Below are 14,793 nucleotides of genomic sequence, written 5' to 3'. Positions count from 1 at the left end.
ATATGTATATATATGTATATATGTATATACATATATATACATATATATGTATGTATGTGTGTGCCTCATACACTGATTTGTTTCAAGTTCTTTTAAAAAAGTCATTTAAAGTGATTTCTTTAAAAGAGTGGGAATCGTCATTTTAGTTTTTGTGGATGGGTAATGAACAGCATAACGGGTAGACAAACCCTTTAATCGCTACTTTCAGCATGAAGGGACATTCAGTAGGTTTAAGGAAACAGAACACAAGTGGCCTTACCTGAAAGCAAGTAGATGGTCTTAGCTGTGAAGAGTCAGTATTCTAAAACCTGGCTACAACATCTATCAAATAAACTCTCTGCATGCGAAATGTGTAAATATGAGTGTGTGTGTTTCTGAGAGTGGGTGTGTGTATTTGCATGTTGTTTATGTGCAGCTGTCAGTCTCTTGAATGCTGAAATGTCAGCCATCTCAGTTTGGACTTCTCCTAGAGCACTGTCTCTTTGCTGTGGCTGGCCAAACAGATGAATATGTATCGTTTGACATTTGGTAGATCAGCACGCTGACAGTTCAGCTTGATATTGTAATCTTTTCCCTTCGCTCCCAATTCTTTTTTCCATCCCAAACCTTTCCACAAAGTTACATAGAGGTGCCTTTGTATCATTGGTTGAGATAGCCCCGTGCGGAAATGATGCATTTGTCCTCAGTACTCAGTGTAGAAATATTGCTCACCTGTCTGCCGTAGGAGAACTCAAAGATTGTGCTGAAAACACAAAACCTCATATATGAAGGCATGAAGCTTCCTGAGGCCGCTGTTTTTAAAGATTCGTAGTATGCCTTCACAATTGATTTAGCAGTGAGACATTGCCAAAGAAAAGTTTCCATGTAGCACTTTTATGGAGGTCCAGTGAAAATCCAGACTGCTCTCTAATATTGACTTATCTTCTTAGTCAACTATACCATGTCTCTACAGAGAAAAGCACACACACACACACATATACACACACACACTAACACCCACACAACCACACCCACACACACACAAAAGCAAAGCAGAGAAAGGGGAGGTAACCTTCCCCCTTATGACCTCATAAGATAAAGATTCTTAATCATCTGAGCTTTTATTTTTGCAAAGTCAGAAACCCAGTTCTCGGTTTACACCTAACACCATTTCTAGCCACTGGGGGACCAAAGGCAGGCTGGGGGAACTTATATTAATGTTAAAAAACCTCATAAAGTGAAATTGTCATGCCGTGCGACTGTTAACATTTTGTTACTGCGCAATTTATGGTATAGTGGGCAGAGAAAGGCACTGATTACCTGATGAACTGCAGGTTTGGTAAATATGACGCAAGCAAATGTATCACAGCGTGCACTTTCTGCTGGTTGGCAATGATAACACTACATCTGGCCCTGAGTGTTTCTCTCCAAAACACACTGCTCCCCACCTGTATATACTGTATGCATTGAACAGAAAACATCACAGTATGATGTTTCCACAAAGGATCAAATGCAAAGAAAGTGATCATCAAGTTGTTTGGTGTATCTGCGTTCAGAGTGGAAATGCCTGACAGTGAGTGGCTATCAGACTGTAAAGGTCTCAGCATGGCCTCTGATGCTGGCTCATGCAACCCCAGCAGTAGAGAAATACAGTAGAAGCATGGTTTGATTGCAGTCTAGCCCCTGGATCAACAGTATTGCCTGCCTGCAACATTGCACAATGCTATCTCTGCAGGGAAAGGATGGGAAACTAATATTTGGACACACAGTAGGCACAGTGAGCCCATAATCAACAAGGCTCCTTGTTGTATGTGAGTGGAAATCCAAGCAGCATATATTCAAAATAGACTGCCTGCATGGTGTGATTCCGCCAGAGCTAGGTGAAATCCTGTTTTCAAAGTGATTCATGTAAACCAACAAAGACTTGATTGACATTTCAAGTTGATAAGACTTTAATTTTAGGGGGGGCTCAGACAAAATTTAATCTTGAATCCCCACCACAAATACATAAGTACAAGTAAGTTAAATAATAATAAAAATTGATGATCCCTCCCATTGTCCTCGGGTCAAATTTGACCCGTTTACAAAAACTTTCTATATCACTATGACAAATTTAGAAAAAAACTACAAAAATGGAAAACAATCACTCAATACATTCTTTTTTTAAATGCTAAAAAAGTGACCAAATAAATCGGAAAAAAGTGACCAAAAATACAGCAAAAACATTAGAAAAAGTGTTTAGAAAAGTGTAGAAGAAGAACAACATAATGTTGAAATTTCAACCCAGAAAAACAAAACGTTACATGTTTGACAGGAAGACAACACAAGGGTTAAAACAAGCCTTCCCATGGGGATGTTATCATCACACAACAAGCTAGGGTTTTAATGGTCCCATGGCATAAACATGTCACTTCATGAGGTTTTTTAACATTAATATGAGTTCCCCCAGCCTGCCTATGGTCCCCACTGGCTAGAAATGGCAATAGGTGTATACCGAGCCCTGGGTATCCTGCTCTGCCTTTGAGAAAATGAAAGCCCAGATGGGTCAATCTGGAATCCTGCCCCTTATGAGGTCATAGGTTGTGGCCCAGGCAGTCTGAGGACAGATGGAGCTATGTACAGTTTGAATAAATGATGCAAAAGACTGTGACAGAGTTAAGACATTATTACGCAACCTTTGCTCAACACAAAAAAACACGCCACAGTCCCATTGTATAGAATCACCTATCAAATTTTATACCAAATTCCTGTGTTTTGCATGCTTTTTTAGCATGTTTGTAGATCCTTTAGGGTTAAAGAGTTCTAGAGGAAACTGGACTTATTCTACAAACCCCAGTTCCATTTAGGTTTGTACCTTTTGTAAAACAATAATAAAAACAGAATACAATGATTTGTATTCTTTTCAACCTATATTAAATTGAATACACTACAAAGATAAGATCTTGAATTTTCAAACTGATACACTTTTGTTTTTAAAAAATATTTGCCCACACTGGGACGGGGGGCATGTTTACCACTCTGTTGCATCACTTTTCATTTTAACATCTCTCAATAAGCCTTTGAGGACTGATGAGACTAATTGTTGAGTCTTTGTAGGTGAAAATCTTTTCCGTTCTTGCTTGATGTCAGACGTCAATTATTTACAGTCCCGGGTCTCCGGTTTGCCTTTATTAATGCGCAATACATTTTCAGTGGCAAACAGGTCTGGACTGCAGGGAGGACAGTCTAGTTACCCTCTTTAACTGTTGTAACACATGTATAATGCAGCTTGGCATTGTCTTGCTGAAATAAGCAGTGACGTCCTTGAAAAAAGACTGCTTGATGGCAGTACATGTTACTCCAAAACCTGTATGTAGCTGTCAGCATTAATGGTGCCTTCACAGATGTGCAAGTTGTCCATCACGAAAGCTGGCTTTGGAACGGTGCACTGATATCAATCTGGATGGTCCTGTTCCTTTTTGGCTCGTAGGACATGATGTCCAAAAACAACTTAAAATGTGGACTCGTAACACTAAAGGACATGTTCCAGTTTGCGTCAGTCTATCTCAGATGGGCGCATTTCTGGGTGTTGTTGATATCACTTTGTATGGTCGAATTTTAACTTGCAATTGTAGATGTTGCGACAAACTGTGTTAACTGACAATGGTTTTCCAAAGTGTTCCTGAGCCCACGTGGTAAGATCCTTTACATAATAATGATGTTTATTAATGAAATATGGCCTGATGGATCAAAGGTCACGGGCATTCAATGTTTGGCTTCCGGACCTGTCGCTTACGTGCAGAGACTTCTCCAGATTCTCTGAATCTTTAGATGATATTCTGGAATGTAGATGATGAAACCCCTGAATTCCTTGCAATTGTACATTGAGAATTGTCCTTCTTAAACTGTTCTATTTCCTCACACAGTTGTTCACAAAGTGATGAACCTCATCCCATCCTTGCCTGTGAACAAATGAGCCTTTTGGGCTTGCTCCTTTTAATACCCATTCATGACAAGTAACCACCTGTGGAATTTTACAGGTGTTATTTCAGCATTCCTCAACTTTCCCAATCTTCTGTTGCCTATGTCTCAGCTTTTGGAATGTGGCATCAAATTGAAAATGATTGAAAATGTACCCAAAAAAAATCAATAAAGTTTATCTTTGAACATTACATATCTTGTATGTGTAGTGTATTAAATTGAATATAGGTTGAAAAAGATTAGCAATTCATTTTATTCTGTTTCTATTTACATTTTACACAACGTCCAAACTTGGAAGTGGGGTTTGTACAATGCTTATTTCAGCATTTGCTTGTGCAATTAATTACTTTTCCTTAGTCTATTTAAAAGTCCAAAAAATAAAGCACAAACACTCCTCTTCCCTTAATCCCATGTATTCATCTTTGGGTGCGGGTGCTGCAGTTGACAATATTGCATAACATAATTCAAAGCTTGAGAGCAGTTGTTACATCAGTTGTGGTACAGTGTCTCTCCCTTTTCAACTGACCTGGATTCAGAGTTGGTGTGATGTGCGTTGATGTGGTTTTCCCAGCTGATTTGAAAGTAGAAGCTGAAAATGAAAATCTTAATTTTAATAAATTATTGGCAGACAAAAGCGCACACTTACTTAATAACTAGCGACAGTTCAGCGGAAGCCTTAACCATACATTACAAAACCAAGACTCTTTTTTTTTTTTTTTTTTTTGACAAAAAACATGTATTGTTGCCTGAGAAAAAGTTCCTTGGCTGTAGATTCGTAATGTTGTTTCTACTACAATGCAGATATATGATGACATGTATCCTGAATAAATTAATATTTATAGTAGTAATTATTATGAGACAACAAAAAAAAGTGAAGGGTTTGGGCTTTGGGGGGATGGGGTGTACAGGGTTAAAGAGATGGGTGGATGTAGAGGGTTAAAGAGATGGGTGGATGTAGAGGGTTAAAGAGATTGGTGGATATAGAGGGTTAAAGAGATGGGTGGATGTAGAGGGTTAAAGAGATGGGTGGATGTAGAGGGTTAAAGAGATGGGTGGATGTAGAGGGTTAAAGAGATGGGTGGGTGTAGAGGGTTAAAGAGATGGGTGGATTTAGAGGGTTAAAGAGATGGGTGGGTGTAGAGGGTTAAAGAGATGGGTGGGTGTAGAGGGTTAAAGAGATGGGTGGGTGTAGAGGGTTAAAGAGATGGGTGGGTGTAGAGGGTTAAAGAGATGGGTGGGTGTAGAGGGTTAAAGAGATGGGTGGGTGTAGAGGGTTAAAGAGATGGGTGGGTGTAGAGGGTTAAAGAGATGGGTGGGTGTACAGGGTTAAAGAGATGGGTGGGTGTGAAGAGCAAAGGGGGGGTGTAAAAGCGAAAGGAGGCGTGGTAAGGGGGTGGGGTTAGGGTTAGCAGCGGGTACATTCTGCAATACTAACAACACCACACAGGATAGGGGAACAAGCTGATAGTTCTCTTATAATACAAATCTGAATAAATAAGATGAAAATAACACAGTATTGTTATTATCATAAATATCCACAGCATGTTTTTTTCTTTCTATTTCCTTTACATTTTCTCTTCTCCCTTTTTAAAAAAAGGCTTTGCTTTCTTTTTCTATAATTTCTTCCTATTTAGATTTTTCATTTTTCACATTACATTTTACTTACACTTAGTATTGTCTATTTTATTTTTTATTTTTATTGTTCCGATCCTTTCCCTTTCTGCTCCACCCAGCGCTTCTCAGCAGCAATTACTGTGTTGCAGTGGGCGGCGAGGTAGAGACGTGTTCTTGTGCTTTCTCCAAGTGCTCGGTATGAATGATGTATGATTTACAAGCCTTGCCATTTAGTAATTGTAGCCTAATAGGGCCCTTGAATAGGATGATGAAGTAGGGACCTGCTGTGCCCCTACCTGCTGTTTTAAACAGTAATGCTGTGGTTAATATGCCTAGCACAGCATTGGCAGGCAGCACAGCACACGTCGGGAGCTGGATTGTGTCACTCATCCTGTGTGTGCATGCACGCCCCTGTGTCGCATGCATGCTCATTCCCCTGTTGTGTGCTTTCCATCCCAAGTCTTAACGTATGCATTCAGCTGCAGGTATTCTCAACCAGGACGGTGTGGGATTGATTCCAACTCGTCAAGCCACACCCAAGGTCAACACACGTCACACACTCAGGACTGTCTTTTGTTTGGATGCTATTAGAAAGTATATTTCAGACTTCATTCAGTCTGCCTTTAGAGTAAGCAGAGATTTCAAAGTAACTGCAAGGGGGGGGGGGGGTGTCAAATGAATATATGTTTTGTAAATGTTTTGAACATCTGATTAGCAAATTTAAATCAGCCTATTTGTGAAATCAACATTGATTATAGGTGGATGGGCCCTTGGGTAAGGTAGTCACCAAGATAGCTGTCCATAGATTCAGTTCATCTGGAGGATCACTGTACTACATGTATGTATGACATCAAAACATGATATAAAATCATGTAAACTATTATTTTGATATATGCAATAAAAAGCCATGTGTAAAGGGCTGCTCTAAATGTAATTGCAGGCCCGCTTCATATGCAACTTAATTTTATTCAATATACTGAATGTAGTAGGTGGTCCCTGGTCGGTCTCTCTCAGTTAGGGGTCCTTGGCTTAAAACTCGAAAGGCCAGCATTTTATTTACTCCTAAAACCGTTGAACGGGTAATATTTACCTGCTGTCAAAACAGCGTCAGCGCCCCCCTACCTAACATTTCTGGAAGCAGTGAAAGATGCAGTAGGTAAGACTTAAAGGTCACATGACATGGTGCTCTTTGGATGCTTTTATATAGACCTGGGTGGTCTCCTAATACTGTATCTGAAGTTAGAGCCTCTAGATCCAGTCCCACAAGGAGCTTTCTTTAGTATCTGCCATTTCTGATGAATCCCAGTCCAGTGTTGTTTGATTTTGGGTCTTTCAATACCATTCTCTACCATTGTTTCCCCTTAATACTACGTCATCTTACAGCGGTTTGGGTGCATGCCTTTTTATCATATCCTGTTGATACAGAAGTGTAAACAGTCTTTTATATTTTTTTTCATTATCATCACTATGCTGTAAGTTAACATTAACATACAGCACTTTTTGTTGATGCATCTGGTTGAATAGTTTTTTGGTTGCCTACATGGTCCAGATGAGATTATGAGGGGTTTTAATGGCTCAGAAGGTAAATGTTTGCAGACACTTGACACCCCATTTTTTTCTTATTTCTCATTGTTTTGTATGTTCTCTAAGCAAAATGAGATGAACTTCTCACTCTTCAATGTTTCACCATTGGTTGAACATACTAAATTTTCGATTAATTCACACATCATCATTGTAGTATTAAACACAATTTCATGAGGTAAAATTATCACATGCAGGCCGCGTGAAATGGGTAACCCCAAATAAGCTACTAAAAGCTTTTCAGAAGGAACAAATAATAAACCAACCAAAAACTCAATTTACTATGGAGATTATATAGACCTTTACAGAGAAAAGAATAAAAAAATAAGCTGCAAGCTGCGTTAGACGGGCCCTTGCTAATGTGCGCGCGTTGATGTTACTGGCGGATGCCTCTACTTGCGACTGTGCATTTGTGCGGCTCTCAGACACTGCAAACCAGAAGAAGTGGTACAAAAAGCTTCCGCCTAGCTGAGGAATGCATTGTACTGGTGTACTAGTAGCTGTCTGGCTGTCTGTCTGGCTGATTTTCTTGTCCTTTATCTCCAGCTGGGCTCTTTGGGGAGCCTAGGATCTTTCCAGAAACTCCTTTTCCTCCTCGTCCTGCTTTAGGAGGGCACCCTCCGTCTTGCTCAATTTATCTTTCAGCTCCTGAGCTTGAGCCTTCTCCATCTCCAGATGGCTCTCCAACATCACGTTGGTGGTCTTACCTACCGTGAGCATCTGTCTCTCTTTTTGAAGCTTCAACTTCTGAGTTGCCACAATATTTTTAAGGGCCTGCTTCTCTCCCTTCATCTGCTTAAAATCCACTTTCAGGTCTTCAGTAATGAAGGTCTACAGGTCCAGATCGTTTAAGGCTTTTTCCAGCTGGGATTTCAGATGCTCAGTTTCCCTGGGTGGGGAGGGGACACGTTCAGCAAGCTGAACTTTCAAGTCACACATCTTCCTCTGCATCAGCTTTTTCTCACAGCCCCAACGAGGAGATCGGCCAACAAGTCTTCTCGGATGATCAGGTGGACTCTCCCCTCAGATTCACATTGGGTGAGCGTCGCCTCGCTGTCCTTCAGCTCACACCGTACTTGTTCTTCAAGTGAAGTTGAGATAGAAATTGATTGGTTGAATCTCTCTGGTGTTGAATTCCATGTTTTCCAGTGTTTTTTCTCCTGTTGCAATGTGCACCTTTGGTCACAGTCAAACTGTCTCTGATTCAAACTGTTGTTTGAGTGAACGTGTGTCAGAACTAAAGGTGGGTCCCAGTAGTCAGTATGTTTTTTTGACAACAACAATATGTATTCTTATGTTTTTAATCCAAATGGTTATTGATTCTATTCCATTCTATATTCTATTGTTGCTATGGGACACCAGTTTGTATATGTTTGAATATGTAGTATGAATGTAATGATTTCTGATGAGTCCTAAAATATGAAAGAACACTTAATGAAATGTGGAAAGGAAAAAGATGAGCAGTACACACTAGTATGCACCGGTTGGGTCGTCGTTTTCTCTAACTCCATTCACCATGTGCGCTCAGCAACTAGCCTACCTATTATTTAAGATTTACCACAAAAAAAAAAATAATAATAAAATAATAATAATAATATATAGTCAACATAAAATGTTGATATAGTTGATTGTGAAACAATCCATTTGATCTTTACTTTGAACTACATGCAACAGTGTAGCCAATGATTGACTTTTACTCTATTCTCACCAATTGCCTGCTTCATGGCTGGTCATAATTTCACATTTTTCATTTTAGAACTAATCTCTGGTTTTAAGTTAAGGCTTCCCTAGCTGTCTGCTTTATGCCACTGTTGTTCAAAAGGTATTTGATTGGCTACATATTGAAACATTTAATAATTACTCTGTAGCCACCAGTGTTGGGAAAGTTACTTTTAAAAAGTAATTAGTTACAGTTACTAGTGACTTCTTCCAAAAACTAAATTAGATACTCAGTCACAAATTCTAAAAGTATTTAAAGCTGAAGGCAGTGTTAGACGGGCCCTCGCTAATGTGTGCGCATCGGGGTTACTGGCGGACGCAGTCGTGCATTTGTGCGTCTCTCAGACACTGCAAATCGTCACCAATGAAGATGGAAGTCCCGGCTGAGTTCAATGATACCTCATACAAGACTTTACGTCATACAGTTCATTAACTGTGAAAGGGGGCGTTGCCAAATCATAGGGGGTGGGTCAAACATCACCAATGAAATGGGAACTCTCTGCTGAGTTAAAATATTGGGGGCAGCTCAGTATAACATGTAGACCACACATTATAACTTTCATGTAAATCGGATGATTGCAATGACATAAAAGGCTGATTTCCTGTTGCCAGTTGGTGGCGCTATTTCCAAAAGTCCATTTTGGCATGTAGATGTCCTCAGGCCTGGACTCTTGGTGATTGTGGGACAACCTACGCTGTAGTTACAGCCACAGCACAAAATTGCCGCCATGCCCTATGACAAAAAGTTTTTCTTTTAATAACTTTTCATCTTTAACGTCTTAGGATGAAGTTTGAAGTACATCAGATAAAACCTCTAGGGGAATTTTTATAAAGTTTGTTAAAGTACGACATGTGGAAATGGCCAAATTGCACTAATTTCAAACTTTCAATTCAAAATGGTGGCCTTCCTGTTGGATTTAGGGTGGGGCTCCAATGGAGTTTTATGTCCGACCTGCTATGCTACATATGTGTACCAAGTGTTGTGAGTCTACGATAAACGTACTGCAGGGGCTCACTTTTCTTAATTATTATGCATTTTATGCGCCTATTCCCGCAACCCTTAAAATACGTAAATCTTCACCAGACTTGATGTGACCGCCAAATATGGTGAGTTTATTAAATATCTTAAGCCCTTCAAAAAGGCAGTTCATTTGCCAGAAGAGGAATAATTCCATAATAATAATATATAATAATTCCAAAAGGGCCTTTGCTGCTGTCAGCGCTCGGGCCCTAAAAAATAAAAATAATAATACAAAATACAAACAGATAAACAATCCCAGCACAAATATTGCACAAAATAATCAATCATATGATAAGAGACTTGGGACTTTTCATGAAGATGGAGACTCATTCCAAATCTGCGGTCCCCTACAAACTGCACTCAGGCTCGTACACTTTAACCGTCGTTGTTTGCCAGTGATTCTGTGTTTTTCCCTTGTTTCATAAGTGTGCAGGGCACCACTGATTGGAACAAGCTCACACAATCGGTAGTTTAACCTATGAATGACCTGGAATATCATGCATGCGTTATGATAATATTATAATGCATAATATATATGCATGATGCACATTCAGTAAGCCTCAATAAACCAAGGCGACAAAATCGAGGACGGGTGGTGGTACTGGGCTCATGATATGATACGATTCTTTTTACGAAGTTTTTTTAACTGGCTCAAGTTTGTTACACTGTATAACATTCCAATAGTTTAAATGGGGCTCAGACAAAGTTCTATCTAAGGTGAGAAGTGCTGGGTGTTGTTTTAAAAAATAGTCCAACATATTTAGATATTTTTTGGTCCTCCTCCTTTTATAAAAAAATGCTCTTATTTAGACTCAAAGCTGTGAGATTTCCATCCAACAGAAGCAATTTCACACCAAAACCTTTTGACATCTGGCCACAAAAACAACAACACTGCACTGATAGCTCATAATTAGAGTGGGGCCAATTTCAGCCTGAGTGGCAGAGAAAAGGTTTTTTTCTGCTTTTGAGGTCAGTAATTGATTTAACCTGAGAATTATGCATATGAGTTTTATGAAATCGTTCAGTGGTTAAGTTAATAGATGGATCACAGCGTGACTGTGGATTGTGGTTGGGGTTCTTAGTGAGGGGCAAAATTCATTGTTTAGTTGTTTGAGATCATTTGCCTTGAACATAACAGATGGTTTAGCACATAAATAATGTGATGAAGGACTTTATATTTTTCATCTTCAAACACTTGGTTGGATGCAATATGGGAAGATACAATGTTCTTTAACACCGAGAACATCTAAAGTAAAAAGTATCAAACACATGTTCACATTTCTGGCTCTGCATGTTAAAATCAAACCGAGGCGGTCTGGCAACTTGTTTCAATATTTTTCGACCCAGCACTTTTGTCATGCAAATGTTGGGACATGGAATTTTCCTTAAGGCATATTTGTATCAATAAGAATGATCGTAAATGCAGCGGCTGGAAATGATTGTAATTTAAATATCACACTCCAGGATATTCTCTGTTTTTAAGGCCTCGCCCCTACTATTTACGACACGGTCAGATGTAAGGAGCGGCACGTTTTAGAGGTGGAGATGAAACCCTGACATCTCAGTTCATTTGCAGTAACGTGTCCTATTTGGCAGCCTGAACACTGGTATTAGGCTGTAGGAAGAATGGAGAATGGAAAGAGATCACTGATGCGGTCAACAGTGTTGCCGTAGTAAGTTGGACTCCAGATGAAGTTTATTTATACATATTATTTTATGTATACATCCTTGACATATATATATACTGTAGTCCTAATGGTAATATACAGGCTTATATTGGAATCTCTTAGGTCTATGGGTAGGTTTACCTATATTTAAATAAACACACAATAGAGGAGTTTATGTGGTGTTTTATTTAGTTCACTCGTGTTTTTTTCATGAGTCAGAGCCAGGCAACAGCTGTGAGGGAGAGCGTGTGTTTCCCCCGCCCTCCTCCGTGCTGGACCACCACCCCAACCCTGTCTCCAGACAGCAGAGGGGGTGGAAAAACAAGCCGAAATATGATGGTCAATGGCAGGAAGAAATCGTTCACTTGTGGTCATTAACAACACTTTAAAAGACAAACAAAAACCTGAAGAATCAATAAAAATGTTGTTTCCTGTATTAAAGATCATTGCCAAACATGACACTATACCTTTTGAAAGCAAGGAGTAATATCCTGTCTCCTCGGTGTAGCCCCCAGTTGGGGCTGTGCTGGACACTGCTCTCTGGGCATCGGGTCATCCGGCCCGGTTCTCCTGCGCGATGTTGTTCAGAACCCCACTAAATCGATGTTGTAGAATTGTTCTGGCGTGTACAGCAGGTTCCACCTTCTCCATTGTGGCTCATCTGTGTAGACTACGTCTGCACCGTTGCTCGGCTCATTGAGGTCTTCTAAAAGAGTGAAGTGAACAGCTGATGACTTCTCCTGTAACATGCTGCACCGCAAGTCCACACTGACTCGAAAAACCTGCCTACACAATGTCAGACCACACATAAGATTTTTTTGCAGCCTAAGCTCACGTGTAAATTAATAAATGCACGTTTCATAAATGAAAGCCACTAACTCACTAACTAATGAAAAGGTGAACACATAAGCTGAGAAAGTAAAAAAGGACATCATTTAACAACCAAGATTTTACTGTCCCAATTGTTTTGACTGTGGGACCCTGATTACAATTTAAGCTATATGCGTTCATGAGGACAAAAAGTCTTATTATCAGGAACAACAACCACATGGAACACAACTACTCAAATCCATCAACCGGAATACCATCAAAACCCCACTAGGAATAGTGTTCCCTTCAAGCAGAGTGACATCCAGTCTCTATGAACATGAAATCGGTAGCAGTAACTCATCATTAAATCAGCCGTACACATAGTCCTGTCCAACTTCTATTTTTGGACATGTTGCCATGCTGTTTGTATATGCACATAATCCCTTCATGAAACTTTCTTTTAGAAAAGCATATGTGCATGAAAAGATACTGTATGTGTGTATATGTATATAAGTATGTGTTTATATATATATATATATATATATATATATATATATATATATATATATATATATATATATATATATATATATATATATATATGTGTGTGTGCACATACAGTATGTGTGTATGCATATCCAGTGTATATTTTTTTAATTATGTTGTTTTTAATCAGATGTTTTATAGTTCCTTATGCCTCTGATGGTTGTTTGTTTGGTTCTTGATTTGTATCTGCTGTTTTTCTCGAAAGCACGTTGTAACATTGTTTAAAAAAGTGCTTTACAAATAAAGTCTATTATTATCAATTTTATTATTGTTAAATACCGCCTAATGCATTGTCATCAACTGGGATTGCTAACTATGACTTACCTGGATAGAGCAAACCCCACACAACCCCGTTTTTGAATTATGTTAGGTCCATATGTGTGTGTGTGTTTGTGTGTGTTATGTGGTGAATGTGAAGATGAGCTGCAGCCTCCTCTGTCAACTCTAGTCACTGAAAAGAAATAAGAGGAGAAATCAGGCCAATCACAACAGCTGGTCAGTCTGACGTCATGTTGCCTGAGCTCATTACTATTCATGAGCTGGGTAAAGGCTAGCTGATAGCCAGGCTTTCATAGGCTAGCTGTTAGCCAATCAGAGTCAAGCAGCTAAGCTTGTTGAATATTAATGAGAACTGGCCCAACTGGAGCTGAGTCTTCCTGCAGGCTTTCAATACTACGCTAGAATTGCTTAAAACAAGGTAACCAAGGTAACCAAGTTACAGATTCCATGGTAGAACTTCAGACCTGACCTCAAAATCATGAAATGCGTGTAGCAGGCACCTTTAAACCAATAACAATTGTCTTGGGTGGAGTAAGCACCGGACGGAGCAACGCTGCCTCTGCCTTGGGAAGGAACTTGTTTTGGTGGAACTTGTATACGTTCAAAAGGTGTTTTAGTGGTAACAGAAAACTCTGATTGGACAGATCTAGTTAGCTGTCTGGATTTACCCTGCAGAGACCTGAGGAGCAGTCAACCAGAGAGACTTTAGAACGCCAACAAAAAGAAAGCAGAAGGTAACGGATGTAAAATGAGGGACATCCAGCGAAATGGAAAATGGAAGGTCTTGAATAAAGAGTACCTCAGGTGTGACATGCCCAGCTCAGGCTGTATAAGGCCACCTCCCCCTATGGCTCCTCCCAAGTCCATCCCCCAGAGCAGGTGAGACTGCCATCAGGGCTAGCTAAGCTATCCATTCTGTTGGGCTGCCTCCTGCCAAGGTTTGTTTTTATCTCCACCCGATCCCAAGCCTCCCAGTCGTAATAAACAAGGAGCGGAGGATGAAAAGATGGAGGAGGAAGGGACGAGTGTGTGTGTGTGTGGCTCCAGAACTTGCTCTGCCAGCTTTTACCCACCTGCCTAGATAAGAGAGGCACTGTAAATTAACACGCGATAGGGGTGTGTGTGTGTCTTTGGATTGGGTGAGGGGGGTTTGTGCACTCATTCACGCACATATAAACACACTCTTCCTCTCTTTGCTTTGCCGCAGGTATCGCAGATAAAGATGTGTCATTGATGAATGGGATTTTATTTCCCATCAACCTTTGCTGTGTGGGAAATGGAAAGAGCATCCCGGCTCCTAAATCATCAGATGAATAATGATAACACTGGGTAGCAGTTTTCATTTTGTCGCACTATTTGTCTGCAAAGCGCCGTATGCAAACAGTTTGTTTCTATCAACGGTTGTTGTGTGTGTTTGTGTGTGTGTGTGTGTGTGTGTGTGGTGTGTGTGTGTGTGTGGTGTGTGGGTGTGTGGGTGTGTGGGTGTCTACATGTCTTTTTTTTCACATTGCAGCTAAAAATGCATACTGAGCTGACACAAACTGTCGTGAAGACGTTTAAAGTTGTTTGTAGGCTATACCTTGTTTAATCACACCGGAGGGCAGCAAGCTCCTAATT

General features: G+C 40.0%; 1 protein-coding gene and 1 long non-coding RNA gene across 3 annotated transcripts in view; both read left to right on the top strand.

Annotated features, from left to right (window-relative positions):
* Window positions 1-14,793, top strand: part of LOC117943172 (receptor-type tyrosine-protein phosphatase gamma-like) — a 455,813-nt gene that overhangs the window by 286,594 nt on the left and 154,426 nt on the right. The window lies entirely within an intron of this gene.
* Window positions 2,362-14,793, top strand: part of LOC117943201 — a 15,393-nt gene continuing 2,961 nt past the window's right edge. The window contains exons 1-2 of the long non-coding RNA XR_004656313.1: window positions 2,362-2,558; window positions 9,296-9,300. This is a non-coding gene — a long non-coding RNA (uncharacterized LOC117943201). The remainder of the gene's footprint in view (window positions 2,559-9,295; window positions 9,301-14,793) is intronic.

The sequence above is a fragment of the Etheostoma cragini genome, chromosome 4 (genome assembly GCF_013103735.1).
Source record: "Etheostoma cragini isolate CJK2018 chromosome 4, CSU_Ecrag_1.0, whole genome shotgun sequence".
NCBI lineage: Eukaryota > Metazoa > Chordata > Actinopteri > Perciformes > Percidae > Etheostoma > Etheostoma cragini.
Note: the sequence above shows the minus strand (reverse complement) of the source record. Positions and strands in the feature narration are given on the sequence as shown.